Source organism: Microtus pennsylvanicus, chromosome 12 (assembly GCF_037038515.1).
Source record: "Microtus pennsylvanicus isolate mMicPen1 chromosome 12, mMicPen1.hap1, whole genome shotgun sequence".
NCBI lineage: Eukaryota > Metazoa > Chordata > Mammalia > Rodentia > Cricetidae > Microtus > Microtus pennsylvanicus.
This window is the reverse complement of record NC_134590.1, coordinates 59,530,261-59,549,857: the sequence shown is the minus strand read 5'-3', so window position 1 is coordinate 59,549,857 and position 19,597 is coordinate 59,530,261. Positions and strand designations below refer to the sequence as shown.

The following is a 19,597-nucleotide window of genomic DNA, read 5'->3' as shown; positions in this document are numbered from 1 at the left end:
GGCTGGTCTCCAACTCACAGAGATCCGCCTGCCTCTACCTCCCGAGTGCTGGGATTAAAGGCGTGCACCACCACCGCCCGGCTTGGTGGGCACATCTTAATCCCAGCATTCCACTCAGGAGATGGAAGCTGGTCTACACAGTGAGTTCCAAGGTAGCCAGGGTTACATGGCGAAACCCTGTCTCTAAAGTAAAAGCAAAGAAATAAGAAAGCATGTGGGCATGCGGGTCGGGGTAGCTGTGCTCCTCCTGGACCGAATTGCAAAAGAAATCTGTACCTTGCTTTCTCCTGAGAGGGAGCTCTCTGAGTCCAAAGGTGGGAAGGGATGAGATGGTGACCCTCACACTAGTGTCTCCTGAATATCAGACCGCTCTGATGCTTCCCAGCGTCTTTTCTGGAGGCCAGGGGTCTTTGAGTTCCTTGCATAGTGGACTCTGGTTAGCGTTGCCACTCCTCCATGTCAATGTCCTTATTCCTAATTTGCACATAACAGCAAGACAGCTGAAAAACTCGCCCCATTTCTCTCATCTTTCCTTAAGGGCTTCTCTCCTGTGGACTCCTTTCACTGGCTGCTGTAGGAATTCCTACTGCCAATAGCCTTTAAGTTACCCACCCACTTGGGCGTGGCCTCTTATACTATTTATGCCTATGTAAAGCAGGGCCTCTTTTCTGGCTGTGGGATTCGGTTGTTGTTCCCCGTTCCAGCAAAGGATTGTGACCTATGTGTCTACCCCTAAATAAATAACCCTCTATTATACTCAGTTCTGAGCTAGTGTGGGATTTCTTTTAAGCATCCTTCTTCAACTGGCAATGTTTTCAAAGCTCTTCACATCACCCACAGACCCCTCCTCCACTATACAGCTATGCCTTTCTGGTCTAGAGCTATGCTTCCCATCCCCTGGCTCACCTGGGATATTAGCGCCTCTGTTTAACAACGGAGACCTGCTCTGAAAACCACTCATTCTCTATGAAAACACCATCCCAAGATGAACTCAGTGACACGGACTTAGAATCCAAGCTACCTAGGAGGCTGATGCAGGAGGATTGCAAACTGAAGGTCTGCTTGGGTTCCAGAGTGAGTCAGTCAATGCCAGACTTGGGGAGACCCTGTCTCAAAGGTAACAAAGTGGGGTGCTGGGGACATAGCTCAGTGGCAGAGTGCTTACCTAGCATGAGTGAGGCCCTGGGTTCAAGTCCTAGTACTGGAAAATAAAAGAATCAAGAATAGATTTCTTATCATTTTTAAATGGAAAAAAAAATCAGCCGATTTCTCATCAATCCAAATGCGTCAAGTTTTTAAAGTGAAATATAGTATTATAACCTCAAAATATAATAAAATGGTGCAATGTAAACACAAGAGGCCAGAGGGCTACATTTTAAATAGAAGATGCTTGAACCATTCCACCCTCAGAATGAAACACTGGCAGTGACGATGTTTGGGAGTTTGTGGCCACGTGGCAGCCCTTCCATCCGTTCTAAGACCCACAACCCCCTTGGCAATACGCATTTAATGTGACTTTTCAAATTGACGGTTTCACTTGGTTCTGACATATCACTAGTTTGATTTTGAATGTAATTTGAGACTTGCTTGACATCTTCTTGTTAAAAATAATGTGTTCTGCTCCAGCGTTGTAAACAGAATGCCCCACGTAAACACCAGTGGAAAATGTACTGTTCGCTACGAGGAGGGTTGAGCCGTTTGCAACTGCCAGTGTAGAAGTGGCGATTTCACACGGCTTAGCCTAACAGAGCAACGCACCAGTCAGACACCCCAGGAACTTCCCAGGACACCCTGAATAAAGTCACGATTCCCCAAGGTGGTTATGACACCCCACAGATCAGCCTGCAGCCTCTCTTGATTTCATTTATCCTACTCCCGGCATGGTGGCATATTCCATTTTTCCCCTTTCTGTTCTAGACTTGAGATTGTTGTATCTGCTGGATGTTTGCCTGAAAATCTCTCTGCCCTGCCTTCATATCTTTTCTTCCATCCCTTTATCTTACCTCACAGAACCACTCTGAAGGGCCTCACATCTCCACGTTAGACTGTCCTGATACCTACAATTCCAAGCCACTCCAGGCTTTTCTTTCTGGCATTCTTTCCCAATCTAAAACCATCTACAGGATCACTGGGTTTTGATCCTACTGCACGTACTGGCTTTGTGGGAACCTAGGCAGTTTGGATGCTCACCTTACTAGACCTGAAAGGAGGTGGGAGGTCCTTGGACTTCCCACAAGGCAGGGAACCCGGACTGCTCTTCGGGCTGATGAGGGAGGGGGACTTGATTGGGGGAGGGGGAGGGTTATGGGAGGCGGTGGAGGGGAGGAGGCAGAAATCTTTAATAAATAAATAAATAAATAAATAAATAACAGCATGAGCTTCTGAAACCACACAAAAAAAATAAAACCATCTACAGATTCAGCTATTGGGTGTTTCTGTTTCCCACAACAAACACAGTCACCCCAACAGGGCTTCCGCTTTGTCTCACTAGTTGTTTTTGTGATGGATATTGGCTTTTCTCCGCTGCACAATTTTTAAAATCACCTAAGAGGTAGGCGTGTGTGGTGTTCTTGGGAGCGTTGCCAGAGAGGATTGATTGGGGAAGGAGGACCTACCCTGAATGTGGGTGGGGCCACTCTGGGTCTCAGCTGGAATGTCACCTTCCCCTTCTCTTCCTGCTTCTCTCTCTCTCTCTCTCTCTCTCTCTCTCTCTCTCTCTCTCTCTCTCTCTCCACACACACACACACACACACACACACACACACACACACACACACTATTTGATGGGTCTATTTAATATTGCTTGTTATATGTGTATAAGGGATGAGCACTTGGCATTGGCTAAACAATCAGGGGTTCATCCCTCCAGAAGACCAGTTCTCCCTCTCAGAGCAGTCATTAATTGTCTATTGCTTTTCATTCAGGGCTGGGGCCCTTGAGAGTCCCTCTATGCACATTGGCATGCTAACTGGTATTGTCAGGGTTCATCTAAAAGCCGGAGGACCAGGACATGTGCTTCAAGACTGGGCCTTCTTTATATGGCAGGGAAGCTGCACCCGTGAATGCTCAACCATCTGGCTGTCCGAAGGGTTGCTTTTGGATTGCTGCAATTTTGTTAGGAATGAGATTTTCCCTGACTGAAACCTATTCTGATTTTTTGTTCCTCTTGTACAATATTTATTGTTTTATATATTTTTGTCAGTTTGCCTAATTTGTGTAAGTTTTGTAATTTGGGGGCATAAAATGGTTCAAGTCATTTTCTTGTGGTCCTGTTATTTCTGGCAGCAATGCTTCTTGGCTCATTTCAGGTTTGATAATTCGTGTGTTGCTCGCTCCTTTCTTGCCCAGTCTCTAGCTGTTGGCTTATCTTTTTAGGAATCCGTCAGCTCTATTTATTTTCTTTACTAATTATGCATTTTCTGCTTAATTAATTTCTGTCCTATCTTTGATATGGAGGCATTTCCTAACTTGCTTTGTTGTTTCTTTCTCCTCTAACTACTGAGAAGTATATTCACCGACATTGCTAATTTCGGATATTTCCTATGCCTTTGCCATTAGAGAGTAACTGTTGTATGATTTAATTATTTCAAATTACTTTTTGTTTTGTGGTCAAATATTTCTATTCTTGAAAGTGTTCCATATGTTTTTCTCATTTTCTGGTTTGAGGTGTAATTGCCTCTTTTCTTCCTTTGTTTATGCAGGGAGGGAGGGGAACGTCTTCAATACTATAACTACATCTAAAGAAAACAGCTGGTTCTTCTTATGCTTCTAGTGGTGAGAGGCTGAACGCTTTCCCCCTAAAATGTTTACTTTCAACATTATTCAACAGCCTGCTAGAAATTAGGCGCTGCAGTAAATCAGGAAAAAGGTATACAGATTGGAAACAGATAAAATGGTTGCTGTGTTCAGACAGCACAGTTATTAATGGGTATAGGCATGCAATAAATATTATATGTATGGTTTCCATAAATTCACGTATCGCAGAGATATTAGATTCTAATGTAAATAATCATAACATCTGAAAATAGAGGCTACACACACACACACACACACACACACACACACACACACACACTTTTTGCTGTTTCTAACAACAAAACATGTAGAAGTCAAAAATTTCCAAAGAAAGCGTTACTATTTAAAGTCCCACTAGAGCGGCAGAAATGCTAGACGGAAACGTAATAAGAGCCATCGGTGCAGTCTGCAGAAAATGAGCAATGTGTGATGGACGTCTGAAAAGACTTAAGCGCACAAAGCCTGTGCCGTGTTCCTGGATCAAAATATCCAACAAAGATTAGCATCACCTCCAAAGTGAAATACATAATTGCTATCAAGATCAAAGAAGTGTTGCTGTGGGCTTATCGGACAGGAGGCCTGCAAGGATGCTGGACAAGGTGCCCCAGGCCGAGAGCCCTGGGTGTCATGGGATCAGAGCTCTGGAAGTTCATAAAGGTTTGCAAGTGTCTTAATTAAAGATCGGTTAAAAACATGGGTTGCTCAGACTTCTTTCCATCTTGGTGTTCGTAATTTAGCTGAGAGGTGTGCAGACTAGGATGCTCTTAAAGGGAGACCCCCACCTCACTACCTCAGAAACCTGTGGGGACCTGTCAGAAACACCAAGTGTCAAGTCTCATCCTAGACCTGTAGAGTCAGAAGCCCTGCCAACTGTGTTTCCCAAGTCGCCCAGTGCTATCCAAGTTCTGCCTATCACAGCTCAAGGGGCAGCGTTGCTCAGTTAGGGGAGAACAAACTACAAGAGACAAAATTCGTGCATGCTCCAACCTCAGCCATGCCTGTTCTGTGGCTGTGCGGAAAGGACTGACTTCTCTATCAAAGGGTTAAATAATGTAGTAATATGGAGCGGTGGGGCTGTGTCCGCAGCACCCTGGCCGCCCACATGGCTAGCTCTATGCCCCGAAATAATTACACAGAAACTGTATTCTTTTAAACACTGCTTGGCCCATTTCTATCTAGCCTCTTCTAGGCTAACTCTCGCACCTGGATTAGCCCATTTCTAATATTCTATGTAGCACAGCTAGGTGCACTTACCGGGAAGATTCTAGCCTACGTCCATCCTGGGTCAGAGCTTCATCGCATGTGTCTGCCTGGGAGAGCGAAGCATGGCGTCTCTGCGAGGAGCTGCATGGTTTCTGAGCTCACTTCCTCTTCCTCCCAGCATTTTGTTCTGTTTACTCCTCCCACCTATGTTCTAACCAATGAGGGCCAAGCAGTTTCTTTATTGCTTTAACCAATGAAATCAACAGATTGATATATGACACTCCCACATCAAAATAAAATAAAATAAAATATTTTAAATAATAGAAGAAGCTTCTTGGCAGCCATTCAAATCCCTCCAGCATCAGCATGTCTCGAGATCAGAGTACAAGGTGCTCACGGTCGCACCCTGCTCGAAAGTTGCCCTTTGCTTATCAGCTACCCTGTTCCGATCAGCCACCTGGGTAAGAATGTGAGGCCAGGGCCTGGAGAAATGGCTAAGTATTAAGAGCACTAGCTACTCTGTTAGAGGGCCAAGGTTCGATTCCCAGCACCCACACGGTAGCTCACAACCAACTGTTCAGTTCTAGAATATCAGACACCCTCCTTTGGCCTCCACAGGCACCAGGCACAAATGTACACAGACATAAAAGAAGACAAACACCCTTACATTAATAAAAGGGAAAAGGAATGGGAGGGCAACCTCTGACCACTCCGACCGAGGCATAGGGCACTTCTGTATTAGGAATAACCCAGTAAGACTCCAGGGTGTGTGCCTGTCAGCAGAAGTAAAACTTCGCCTGGCTAAAATACTTTGGATTGTGTGGTCATTTTCTTGGGTTCCCAGATCAGCTTCTAACACAGGAACCGGTCGTTAAGTGGCATTCAGCATTTACTCATGGGTTATCCTGTAATCCAGTCTATTTAGCAGGACAGTGACAAAACCCAGTGGCTTTGTACTCACAAAGTTTGGTGCTGGGGGAGGAGATGGGGCTGGGTGTTTGGAGAACACTAAGGGAAGACCAAAGACCCTATGTGCAGCTACGACTTGGTGCATGCTTCACGAGTCTGGAGGTATTTCCCTTTCTAAAAACAAGACTGTAATAGCGGCAACAAATGACACTGTTAGGAAAAACAACCAGGAAGATTCTAGAACATTTGGTAATGTGTGATGTTTAAATAAAAAAAAAAAACAAAAAAGACAATTATAGTTCCACCAAAACCCAAGAAAGCACCTGCCTGTGTTTCAGCCCAGTGGTTTTCTTCTCTCTAAGATGCTGCAGGAAGCTTTGCAAGCCTTTCATCTGAGCTCCCTCAGACCTGACAGGAGACCCTGGGAACATCCAACCTTGTCATCACGCTGCATCCCAGGGAATAGTCTAGAATGAGAGCTGGTGTGACAGGACAGAGTGCTGATGGGAGGGCCCCAGCTGAACTCCCCAAGGAAGTGTGTGCATCTTAACAGGTCTGCACAATTCTTGTTTCCTTTTATAAAAGATTGACTTCATTTTTAATTGTGTGTAGTTGTGAGAGTGTCTGCATCTCTGTTTGTGTCTGTGCGGGTGCTCACAGAGATGAAAAGCATCAGGTCCTCCTGGAGGGAAGTCATAGACAGTTGTGAACCTCCTAAAGTGGATTCTAGAACCCGAGCTCGGATCATCCAGGAGACCACTGCCCACTTTTTAAGAGGATTAGATCTTGATCAAATGATGCTGACAACCTAGGATGTCAACAATGAGGATGAGGCTGACATGTTCTCACTTTTGTTTGGTGAGGAGATGCTTTGGAGCCACAGTGAGAGCAGATCTCCCTAAGATTTGGGGTGTGCGGGGGTTCGCTGGCAGAATCCACACCTTTCCTGAGGCTTCCTTGACTCTTGAGGTTTGGGCCCTGCCTTTATCTCACCAGGGACCCAGATCTAGCCAGACCCAGTGTGAATCACCCAAAATGTGATTCAGCTCACAGGGACCCTTTCTGGCTTCCTCTGTGCAGCCCCAACCCCTCCTTTATCCATTTTGCCATGTTTCCATAGCCCTCATGATACACCTAGTGCTGGAGAAGTGGATAGGACTTGAGTCTCCAAAGCCTAGACCTGTAGGTGGACGGGAGTCAGCTAACAGAAGACCCTTAGGGGGCTGAAGGATCCTGAGAGAGGGTGCACTCTGTTGAGGTTTCTTTATGTCTTCTGACCCTCAAACTGTGTTAGCACTCGGGAACAAGCCACAGTTGGAAGACTGTTGCATCGAAGCTCACTGGTAACAGATTTAAATAAAACAGAGGTCATAGACACCCGAGATCCCTCCTGGAGAGCAGCCGTCATCTACCATGAAGTATGAACACTAGATAGCTGCTTTCCCTGTCTGTGGGGTACCATTTGCAGTACTAAGTGGCACTAACTTCTAGTCTGCCTCGCAGTTGGGCAGTAGGCTCTCTCTTCCCTGTGGCTGGGAGACTGGATGAACCAGCCAGAACAGATGCACAAACCTGCTTTTAGTTACAGTTGGGTTGCCTCTTCTCTGCATGACCTTGGTCAAGACATTTTGGCTGAGGACCTTTTCCTGCGCTCCACGGATGTGCTTGGTGCTCATCTTCAACGCTACCCCTGGGAGCTGGGATGGACTATGTGGTGACTCAGGAGTCCTTCCTCGTCCCTGAATGAGGCTCAGACATCCATAATCCTCATTCTGAGGGAATTTGGTGCTTGACTGGGACACACGGAAGAAAGGGCAGTGCAGGAATGAAGACAACATACCGTAATAAAATGTTCCCCCTTCGCTCAGTTTCAAGAAGAGAACTGAAACTGAGAGAACTATGTTGTGCCCATACAAGCTCAGCCATGATGAACACTAAGCCCCTCTACTGTGCAGGCCACCCATAGCTCACTGGGAGACAGAAAACGTGGTTTGCTCCTTTCGAGAAAGCCCTCTGCTGCATTCCATGTACGCTGGAGTTCCGGTCCAGAAACGCCCCTGCCTGGGTCTCTTCTTGAACCGCCATCCCTAAAGATTTTGCAGGTTGAGGAGCCTTTTGCTGTGGCTTCTGTTTGGCCTGTTTAATTATGGGCCAGTAGCATCTAGAAGTGTGTGGTCAATGCTCAAACCAGACATGTTGGTGGTTGAGGAGGAGTTAACGGAGGCTGAGAGGGATCAGTGGGAACCCAAGTTTGGGCTCCAGTGCCCAAGTGAAAAGCCTGACATGGTGTTATGCACCTGTAATCCAAGCATTGGGGAGGCGGGAATGGCAGGCTCCCTGGGGCTCACTGGCCACCTAGTATAGCTGAACTGGTGAGCCCTGGGATCAATGAGAGACAATACAGTGATAGAGGGAGACACCTGACATCGACCTCTGTCCTTTCCTTGCACTGTACACATGCAAGCATGCACCTCACACACATGAACACATGCAAATCCATGCAAAACTATAGCACAAATTCTAACTTGTCTTAATAATAAAATCTCAGAGTCAGCTATCAGGGGGTGGAAGCTGAAGGATCAGAGAAGCAGAGCGGCCAGTAACTAGTTCTTACTTCTACCAATGCTCAGATCAAAGGGATGATCCTGCCCTCAGACTGCTCCTTAGACTGACTGCAGGGAGCTCCTGTCTCTTACAGTATATTCCTCTCTCCACCCAACCATATCACTCCTGACTCCACCTCCCTCATGCTGGGATTAAAGGCATGTGATCCCAAGTGCTGTGATCACCTTTGTGTGAGCTCTGATTCTCTTTTAGACTGGATCAATTTCGTGTAACACAGGGTGGCCTTAAACTAACAGAGATCTATCTGTCTCTCAAGTCCTGAGATTAAAGGTGTGTGCCGCCACTGCCTGGCTTCTAGTGGTTTAATTCTGCACTCTGATCTTCAAGTAAGCTCTATTTGTTAAAACAGAAATAAAAAATCACTGCACAAAACACAATTTTTAAAAGAAGGAACTGAGGGTCTGCAGCGATGGCTCAGTGAGTGAAATGTTTGCTGCATAAGTGTAAGGACCTGAGTTCAGATCCCCAGCATTCACGGAAAGCCCAATGCATCAGCGTACGTCTGTAGCTCCAGACCTGGGTCGTGGGGTGGGGGTGGGGCAGATTGCTGGAGCTGGCTAGCCAGTCAGTCTATCCAATCAGTGAACGGTAGGTTTGGTGAGAGACCCTGTCTCAGGGTAAAATAAGGTGGAGAGCAATGGAGGAAGATATCTGACTTTGGCTTCTAAATACACACGCATGCATGCATGTGCATGTGTGAGTATGCACGTGTATACACACACACAGAGAGAGAGAGAGAGAGTAAAATCCAGAGATGACTAGGCAGGTCTATACTGACTCATTTCACTCTGGAGCCATGATAGTTGATACCAAACATCATAGCTGAACCCCAAAGAGATCAAGAGGAGTTGCTAAATGTCACAGTGGTACAGGGCAGTGGACTGTGGCCAGTGTCTAGGCACATCTGGAGTTCCTCTGAGGGAACTGTTCCTGGAGACCCGTGTGCAGGCTGAGCCCTCCGCTGACCACAGCTCACATCCCCACAGTATCCTTTGGCAATCCCAGCAGCTCTCTGTGGAGCTCCGTCACCTCTTCCCAGAGTTCACGCCACTTCTCGAGAGTCCTATCTGTGAATTTAATCAGCCAGCTGCCATCGCAAGTCTTCCAGACCCTTAATTAAGACTTTCTTTGAAGACAGACCTAACCCGCGCCAGCCATCCCTTAGAGACTGTCACGTGATTCTGAAGGTATTTTAACCCCATATTATAAGCCCGATGTACATGCCATGTTTCACAACTGCACTGTCTCAAAAACATAATTTCTCCAGGGAGAGTCTGTGAGCCTGCTCTGAAGATATTCTGTCAAAATCCAAACATAAGAAATTGCTTCCAAACGCTGTTGATGCCGCTGCTGATATTGCTAGGTACTTAAGAAAGCGTTGACATGATTCAATGCGTTTGTTCATTAGGGGAGTGCACTTGTACATCAAGATACTGAAAATGCTCGTTCACTTATCCCTTTCCCACAGGAAAGAAACATCTAGAAAAGTAACTCACAGAAGCACATCAATAAGAGGAAATGAGTTTCTGCACATGCATGCTAAGATGTTCATTTTTGGCTAATAGCAAACATTGAACCTCTCTGGTCCTATCAGTTCATAACAGAATCAACGTGTGTCCCTCCTTCCCTATCATGGAGATATATGCTTCCAGTAAAGCCAGTGCTCTACTGCTTTGTCAGGAAAGCACAGGGGAATATATTAAGTAGAAAATAAAGAAGATGAAAAAATTACAACCTACAACAATTATGTAAAAGTAAGTCTTTATGACCAAAGAGTGTCTAAAGGGAAAACATGGATCTGGTCCCGTTGGGGTCAGAGGGTGGAAGCTGCAGTGGCCACTGTTAAGTCAGCACAAGGGCAGCAAATGCAAGCAAGCCTGCTGTCCCTCCAAGGAATTGAGGAACATCCCAGTGTCTCACTCATGTGACTTGAGACAAAGGTTCAGGGCCTTTTGGGACCACTCGGTTCTCATTAGCTCCGAGATCCTTGTCATTGCTGGGGCCAACGTTTTCCTCAGAACCATTTTTCCCTAAGTCCCTGTACAGCAGGCTGGAAGAAACAAGAATGGCCCTTTCCCGGGGACAGCCTTCTGTTCTCGGGAGAAGCAGGTAGCCCAGCCCTCTCATTTCCTGCGAGCGTACTTCTAAGGTGAGAATTTCACACTTTTCCCAGATTCTAGCAAAGGACCTGTGCTTTGGAAGAGAAAAGATTTTTCTGACATTTTTGGAAGGGACCCAATGGATGAGACTGACAGCTCGAATATCACTGGGGATGTGGAGAAAACTGGACAGGGTACGCGGAGTGAGTAGCTAAGGAGGCATAAAGGACTGTGCTAAAACCACACAGAGCCTTAAAGACCTAAGGATTTGTGCAAAATCCCAAGACCTTTGGGGCAACACCTAAAAAGGCTTCATTCAATACATTGACAGCAACTTAGGTCTTAGAAACACCACTCTTTCCGTTGTAAGCATTTTTCTGCCTTGTGTATTAAAACTTGTCCATCCATTCTTAGCAGTTCAGGGACACCCCTCACTCAGACCAGAAGGACTAAATATCAGCGGAGGCAGCCGCCACTCCAGTCTTTGAGCCAGGCCTCCTGTGGACTCCTAACTCTGAGGATAACTATATTAGGGCGAGGCGGGAGGGGTTGACACAGGTGTCTGGTTCTCTCCAGCGCTATGGACACCTGCTTCTTGGCAGACTGCTCAGCTCGGGACTGCAATTCAACCTTGGCTGTATGTACACTTGGCTGACATTCTCTGGTTTAGGATGTAACAGCTTGTGATAGAGGTGGATGGATAGGGTGGACGCCTGGGGCACCGGGACGATGTGCCTGAGAAAACCTGTGAACCCAAGGATATGACATTTTAAATAAAAACAACTAAAAGAATCTACATAAGGGCTGAAGAAATGGCTCAGCGGTTAAGTGCACTGACTTCTCTTCCAGAGGACCTGGGTTCAATTCCCAGCACCCGCATAGCCGCTCACAACTGTCTGAAAATCCAGTTCCAGGGCATCTGACACCTTCACACCAATGCACATAAAATAAAGATAAATAAATCATAAAAAAATTTTAAAAAGTAAACTTAAAAAAAGAATCTACATAACCCATTCATGCTTTAGAGTTGAGAGAGAGCCAGGCAGCAGCGGAGTGCAAAGCAGAGAAAAGAAGGGATGGCGAAGTCTAAGGCTCCAGCATCGCACATGGAGCTCCCAGGCAGCATGGGGCTGGTGCTGCCAGAGAGGGAAGGAGACAGAGTCTGGTCTGAGGCAGGGAAAGAGACAGAACTCCTTGGATCTGGGAGTCTCAGAGGACGGGATGTGAGCCTTCTTTTTTGCCTCCATTCTTAATTCTCATTGAACTACTCAAACACTTCGAATGTTCTGTCTTGTTCTGTGATTGTTTCCTGGCGGCTTCCCTGCATAGCACAGCACACCCTGGCACCACAGTCCACCGCTGTCATAGTTTAACCACTTCCAAGGACTTCTCACGGGTCTCTAGTCATCTTCCCCGCATCAAACACCACTGCCTCTAACACTGCGTAATGTTATGATTTTTGTTCCAAAAACCAGATATGATTTGCGAGACTCTGGGAGAAGGGATGGCCTTATGTATGTGCCTCTATCTAAACCCTTTTTCTTTTCCGCTCTAAGGAAGGCTATTAATAACAAACTCTTGCTTCCCTACAGCAGTGTCTTCATCTCCCCTTCGTTCCTAAAGGACAGTGTCACCCGACTGACCTCTTAGATAACGGTTCTCTTCCATTTCCAAATGAGACACCATTTCCTCATTCTATCCCCTTGCTTTTGGGTGGGAAATCTCCCAACATTCTAATAGGCATCCCTATGGTGACGGTTAATATTGTCAACACGGCAGATTCTAAAATCACCTAGGAGACAGTTCTAGACTAGGTTAACTGAATCTGGGAGGCAGCACCCTGCAACTGGAACCCAAGGCTGAATAAAAAGACGGAAACTGAGCAGGAGCGCGCATCTCTCTCTGTTCTCAGACTGCAGGTGCGATGGGACCAGGTGCTTCATGCTTCTGCCACCGTGATGCCGTCTCTCCACCATGACAGACTGTCACCTTCAAACCATGACTCAAGATAAACCTTTAATTTTCTTTGCCAGGCATTTTTGGCATAGCTACAAGAAAAGTAACAAATACACATATAGAGAGTGTGTTGTTTCTGCCTGATTTCAAGACAGGTTTTTCCTTCGTCTTTATTTTTCAAGTTTCTACTAGAGACATGGGGTGGAATGGAAGTCATAGGGGTAATCCTAAGTGGGATTTTCTGAGCTCCTTTAGCTGTATATTTAGGTGTCCTTCAAATTTTGGGGGAAGTAACCACATCCTTTAGGATCCACCCCCAATAGTTTGGCATACAAGCGTTCCTGTGTTTCTGCTCATCTCCCCTGTGGTTTATATTGGGTGCATTCTCTTTACTTTCCTGTGTTTGCAGAATCCATCCCCTGTCATTAGTATCCATCTCTGGGCTCACCCCGAGACTGGGGTCTGTTTAATGTAATTCTCAGTTCCTCAGTTTCCTGTCTGTTCTTCTGCAGAACCAATTCTTAGACGAGGCTTCTTTCTTTCTCCATTTGTCTCTGGAGACTCTGTTATTGCTGTCTGAAGCATTTTTACTGCTTCAACTCATCAGATAAGACCACAATCCTATTTGCCTAAGGCCTGGCACACAGTGACTTCCTACCTTCTGTTTATCCTAGAGGAAGATGGTCCAGGGCTAGAGAGACAGCTCAATCACTAAAGGACTTACTGTACAAGCATGAGGACTCAAGCTCAAACTCCAGAATATATGTAAAAATGCCAAGTGTGATGGCACTGTAGGGAAATGGTGACGTGTGGATCCCTGGGGCTTGCTGGCCAGCAATTAGTGAGCTCCAGGTTACAGAGAGACTGTCTCCAGAAACATTGCTCCTGAAAGAATGACACCTAAGGTTGACATCTGTGGAAATTTGAATGTAATTGGCCCCTATAAGTTCATAGGAAGTGGTACTACTAAGAGGTGTGGTCTTGTTGAAGTAGGTGTGGCCTTGGAGGAAGGGTTCACTCTGGGGGCAGACTTTGAGGCCTCCTATGCTCAAGCTATGCCTAGTTCAGACCACTTCCTGTTGCCTGTGGGTCAAGATGTAAGGACTCTCAGCCCCATCTCGAGCACCATGCCTGCCTGTATGTCACCACGTCATACCATCACCAGAACATATGTAAAATGATGATAATGGGCTAAACTTCTGAAAATGCAAACCATCCCGATTAAATGTTTTTCCTTTATAAGAGTTGCTGTGGTCATGGTGTCCCTTCACAGTAATGGAAACCCTAACTAAGACAATATCCTCACACACACATGAACTCACAAACATTTACACATTCATACACACGCGCACACACATACACATGATGATCTGTGGAAGTGTCTCCTGTGATCTCTCCACAATATTGATCCACATGGATTGTGAGCAAGGCCCTTTTCAGCAAGAAAGAAGGTAACACTGTGATCTTGGTCCCTCCCCCACTGGTCTGGCAGGCTACACAGCCTGGGGCTGCTCTGAAATGTGACTGAACACATCCTGGCTGTAGGAAAGTCCCACAGAATGAGTGGAGAGCACTGACAGGAAATTGTCAGCAGCAAAAAGGGGAGGGTGGGGGTGGGAATCAGCAATTTGTCAGGGGCAACGAAGTGGAGCGAGCTAGGCCTCCTGTGAAATTACCATATGTGTTAATTGTCCGTGCGGCAGGAATGTTTGGCTGTTGCTCATTTACATTTGATTATTATATTTGCGGGTTTTAATTGCATTTGAATATTTCTGCTGCTAATGCTGTCAAGTTCATCATTAGCTGTCAGCTGTTCCCCGTGCTGCTTCGGCTGAGGAAATGCAGGTGTCTTCCTCGGGCTCCCTTTCCTACTGAGGCTAGAGGTGCTGGGCCTACTAGGGCCTTGGTTCTGGGAGCTGTCCCGGGTGCTGATTCAGAAATACCAGCTCCAACTTCCCCTTCATTACTCATTCATGTCTTCCTCATCTATGAGATTTCAGGAATGTTACTAAGCCTCTCTGGTCCTCAATATCACACACTATGGAGCCATTGTATAGAACTAAAAGTCTCAATGGTTCAAGGGCTTGACACGAGGCAAGGCTTAGACACTAGGGACTGTTAATTCTTTCTTATGCCTGTCCCCTATGCCCACTGACTTGGTGATACACCAGCCTCCCACCCTGCCTCATTGCTTCCTTCTTCCCTTAGAAGCCTGACTCTCAGCCTCCCTTCCATCAGGGTGCATGTCTGTTGAACACTCACAGGCCTTGCATAGCTTGCCATAGCCTGCAGGACCATTTCCAAGCCTCAGAATTGGGCATGCAAAGTCTTGCAAGCAGGGGGCAGGCTGTTGGGGGAGGAGAGAATGGCTTATTCCTAGTGTTGAAAGCACTGAGGGCAGATGTCCTCACCACCAACATTTTTAGAATGGCCTGTGCTAAATACAGAGGCATTGGGCAAGCCTGACTTGTCAACATGGGCACAGCAAAGCTCAGCCCCTTGCCTGGACTCTGGAGAATTCTCTGGCCTCACCATGATAGCACCATAAGGCATAGGGCTTCCCTGGCTCCACTCAGCTCTTCCCCCCTCCTTCATGTTCTGTTTATGCATACTGATACCTTTGGTATTCTCCAATTAAGCATCTGTTTGGTAAATGGAGACTGCTCATTCATTCCCTGGCCACCCATACCCAAATAATCACACAGAAACTATATTAATTACAATACTCTTAGGCCTCTTAGCTCAGGATTCTTCTTACTAACTCTTACATCTTAAATTAACCCATTTCTATTAATCTGTGCATCACCATGAGGCTGTGTGAGCTGCACAAACACAATACCTTAAACAAGAGCAGAAATACACATACACAGTGTAGCAAATCGACCTTAAATTTGTATCAATAGATCAAAGTCCATACCAATACAAAGTATTCATCTCTGTATCATATCCTTCTTTAAATAAAAATAAACATTTATTAACAGTCATTTTGGAAGTTTGGGTGTTGTTTTCTCCAAACTGCTTCCTGCTGTTTATTGGATGAAGTATTTTTAGGGTTCATGGAGACCTTTGGGGGGGTCTTGTTTCATCAAACCACACTAGACTGGAAGGAATCCACAGGTTCTCATCTTCTGTGGAAACAAAAGCAGAACCTCATTTCCAAACAAACAAACCCTTAGACCCAAATTTGGGAAATGAACAAGCAGTCTCTGGTTATATCTGTCTTAGTTGGGCTTTCTACTGCTGTGAAGAAACACCATGACTCTTATAAAGGAAAACATTTCATTGTGGTGGCTCAGCTAAAGGTCGGAGGTTTAGTCCGTTATTGTCATGACAGGAAGCAAGGCAGCATGCAGGCAGATGTGTTACTAGAGAAGGAGCTGAGAGTTCCTACATCTTGACTCACAGGCAACAGGAAGTAGTCTGAGACACTGGGTGTGACTTGAGCATAGATTAGACCTCAAAGCCCACCTCCACAGGGACACACTTCCTCTAACAAAACCACACCAACTCCAACAAAGCCACACCTCCTAATAGTGCCACTCCCTTTGGGAGCCATTTTCTTTCAAACCACCACAGCGTCCCCTCACAAGTAGACCTTCTTGGTAATTTTCACTGCTTCTTGGAAACTTTCTTTTAACCAAGACTCCTTTCTCACATGTGAGCATAGACTTCTTTCCCTTCCTTCTAGAACTCAGCAGCCCCAAAAGTCTCAGCTCCCACAATCAAGAGCAGATTAGAGAAACCCCTGATCCCCTGGAAGAGTCTTGAGCTGGGTCCTCTGGGACCTTTTGAGTCTCTGTTAGTGCTAATCTCACTTTGTTGCCATCTGTCCAGTTGTCTGCTTCTTATACTAACTCCATGCTCCTGCAAGACACATCTCGATCATTGTGGTACCCAGCCAGGGCCTGGTGCCTGCTGAGAGCTTAGAATGATTCTGTTTAATGGTAAAAAAAAAATCTCATCATAGCCAGTTCCAGGAGCCTGGCAGACATTTGGTAAGGGTGGTGTGGATTTTCATTGCTGGGAAAACTCAAAGGCATTTGGAAGCTTCCTGTCCCCTCTCCAGATGCAATGAACATTCCAAGAAGCTGTGAGTCTTAGTGTAAACAACTCCCTGTTCAGGATTGTGTATGTGCACATGAGCTTGTGGGTGTGTGTGTGGGGGGGGGAGAAGCTCATCACTAGAATGAAATGTCCGACTCCACTATTTATGATGCACAAAAGGTCCACTGAGTTTGCCATTTGTATATTCAGAGTCCTTGTTTGGCAGCCCTTTGGCTGGGTTTCTGGCATGGGTTGGGGGATGGCACCCCCACCCTATTCTAGGAGTGCTAGAAGTAGGAGTTAAAAGTGGCACCTTAACAGATGCAGAGAGAGCTGAGTGGATAGCGCCATTTTTTTTTACAAGCCTTTCTAGAGAAAACTACCAAAAGGGTCAGATGACTAACACCCTTTACCCCCAGTGATCTGGAAGCCTCTCATCAGGCTCTATTTCCAAGAACCAGAAACTTCTAACAGCATCCCCTGGGGATAACGTGTACAGTCCCCATGGATGCTGGGGAAAACTCATGTCCAAGAAGAGTACAGGCTATGGTTGTACGTGGAGTCCAATGGAGGATGAATGTGATAGGAAGTGGATTGGAGTGTTGGTAACTGCCATACCTCCTGGTTGGCATGCTCAGATTTCCTCTAGGTGCCACCGTTGTGTCCCACCCCTCCCCCACCTTATTCAGTATACAGGTGCAGATCTGATATTCCAAGCTTTATGCTTGGAAGCCTTCATCTTACAGCGTATGGGGTTATCTGAGAAGTGTCACTGAGAACTGGTAGGCACACTAAGCCCCAAGGTCCTAGGGAAGATGTGTGTCTGCTGGTCCTGGGGAACAGGTGTGGTAAGCCAGGAAGGGATGGAGTAGAAATGGGTCTGGAAAGAACAAAAGGAAAATCGTGGTGGGGGTGTGGTGGGCAACTGCCGGAAACTGACTTAGATGGAACAACTTAGAGAAGTTTGAGAGAGGGATGAGATTGACTTCACTGTCTTCATAAGATCCCTGAATCCTCACTGGAAGTGAAAGATTGGGGTTGAGCAAGAGGAAGACAATTAGGCAAATGCCTACTACACTTGTCAGGAGAGCGATGGTGACACCTGAGGCCAGGCTGGAGCTGGGGAAGTGGGCTGGGTTCAGGGGGTCTTCAAGACTCCTTATGGATAGGTGTGAGCTGCAAAGGAGATGGGAGATCAGAATTGCCTATGTGTGTAACCCTGTAGAGCAAAATGGAGTTACCCTATTGAGCATGGAATCTAAGAGGCTAGTGGAGTGAGGTAGGTGGAGAGCTGCTAGTTATCTCCTGGTGAGCTAAGACATGGAAGCCTCAAATGGGACTCCTTAAACCTCAACAGGCCTAGAGGCTCATGTACATGAGCACACCCAGGAATGTGTACCGAGAAGTGCATGTATGCAGCTCTGATCAAGCCAGAAAAACGCATCCATCCCATTGTTTTCTCTCTCTCCTCCTCCTCTCTCTCAGTAGACATGAGCTACTTATAGTAAACATCACCCTTATAGACTGAAGAAACAGACCCAGGCTAATTACATCACATCAGCCTGCATTTGCATAACTAGTATCTGATAAAGCTAGGGCTGTACCCCAGGTAGCTCACAGCAGACCCTTCTCAGCACAGCAGGGAGAGCCATTTGATCACAGCACACCACCCATCCACTCTCAGTCTTTCAGGGGCTCCCACCCCATCCAAAGAGCAATAAGTAAGAGTGTGGGCAATGATTGGTTTTTGAGCTCCCATCCCAGGTCATCTGTGCAAAGTCTGATACCAAATAGCTAGGTGCTTAGATCAGGTTGGCCTGTGGGCATGTAAATAGGAGATGATTTTGATGACACTTACTGAGATGGGAAGACCCCACCAAGTTCAGGCAGCTCCATTCCTTAGGAAGGAGAGTCTGAATGTGGGAGAACGCATAGACTAATTCATTGCTCTCTGCTTCTACTGGAGACGTGACGTGACTAACTGCTACCAGCTATTTTCATCATGACTTCCCCACTGTAATGGGCTATAAGAGGCTATCAGCTCCTAAGCTGATTTTGTCAGAGTATTTTACCACAGCTAGAGGATACCACACTAAGACATACACTCGTCACTCATCCACAGGGTGCCTGCTCCGTGCTGCTCCCACGATCCAGAGGAAATGGCAGACCCGATTCCTGCCCTGAGTGTCATTCACCCACAGAAGGTGGTATCCTGTGGACCAGCTATCTAAGTCCCTAGGTTATAGAGGTGGTGAGGGAGTGGGGAGACAGACGGCAGACAGACAAATGGATAGGGCCACTAAACTCTGCTTGACTGTGTGTTTATAAGATGGTGCTGAAAAGCATCCGCCCGAAGAGTGTAGCTGACATGGTGGGGGTGAGCCTGGCAGAGCAGGGGAGTCAACAGTTTGAAGGCTTCTCTTTGGAGTCCCCTCTTTCATGTCTCAGACTCTTTGTGGTTCCATGGCCTCCCTTCAACTGATCACCAGTCCTCAGAGCCTAAATTTGAAGTCTCTCTCCATATTTTATGACAGAATTTTCTGTCAATTATGTTTATATTAACTAAGAGAAGCAGCACCCGTTTCAAAGGTGTGAGATGAAGCATTTGCCAATTCTAAATGGCTCTCAGAAGCCACGGAGCACAGCGTAGGTCCTGAGAAGGTCATATCTTCTCCTTCAGCTTTGTGTCTGCAACTCCATCACAGACAGGAGGCCATGAGACTAAAATTACATCCAGAGCCCATGTCTTACAGTCTCCATCCCCCAGTCCAGAGTGACAGCGAACCAGAGTAAATCTATGTCCGTGGTGCCGGCAGCACATGGCTCTGGGAGGTAACTGTAAGCAATTGTTTAGATTGAGATTAACCTCTTAGAACATCTTCAAGAGATTGTCTTGATTGTGTTAATAGATATTGGAAGATCACCTTAACTATGGGTGAAGCAATTCTCTAGGCTGAATAGCCTAG

General features: G+C 46.3%; 1 protein-coding gene across 1 annotated transcript in view; it reads right to left on the bottom strand.

Moving 5' to 3' along the window:
• The window catches only part of Stk32b (serine/threonine kinase 32B), a 231,787-nt gene that overhangs the window by 91,214 nt on the left and 120,976 nt on the right, over window positions 1-19,597 (bottom strand). The gene's annotated exons all lie outside the window — the stretch shown is intronic.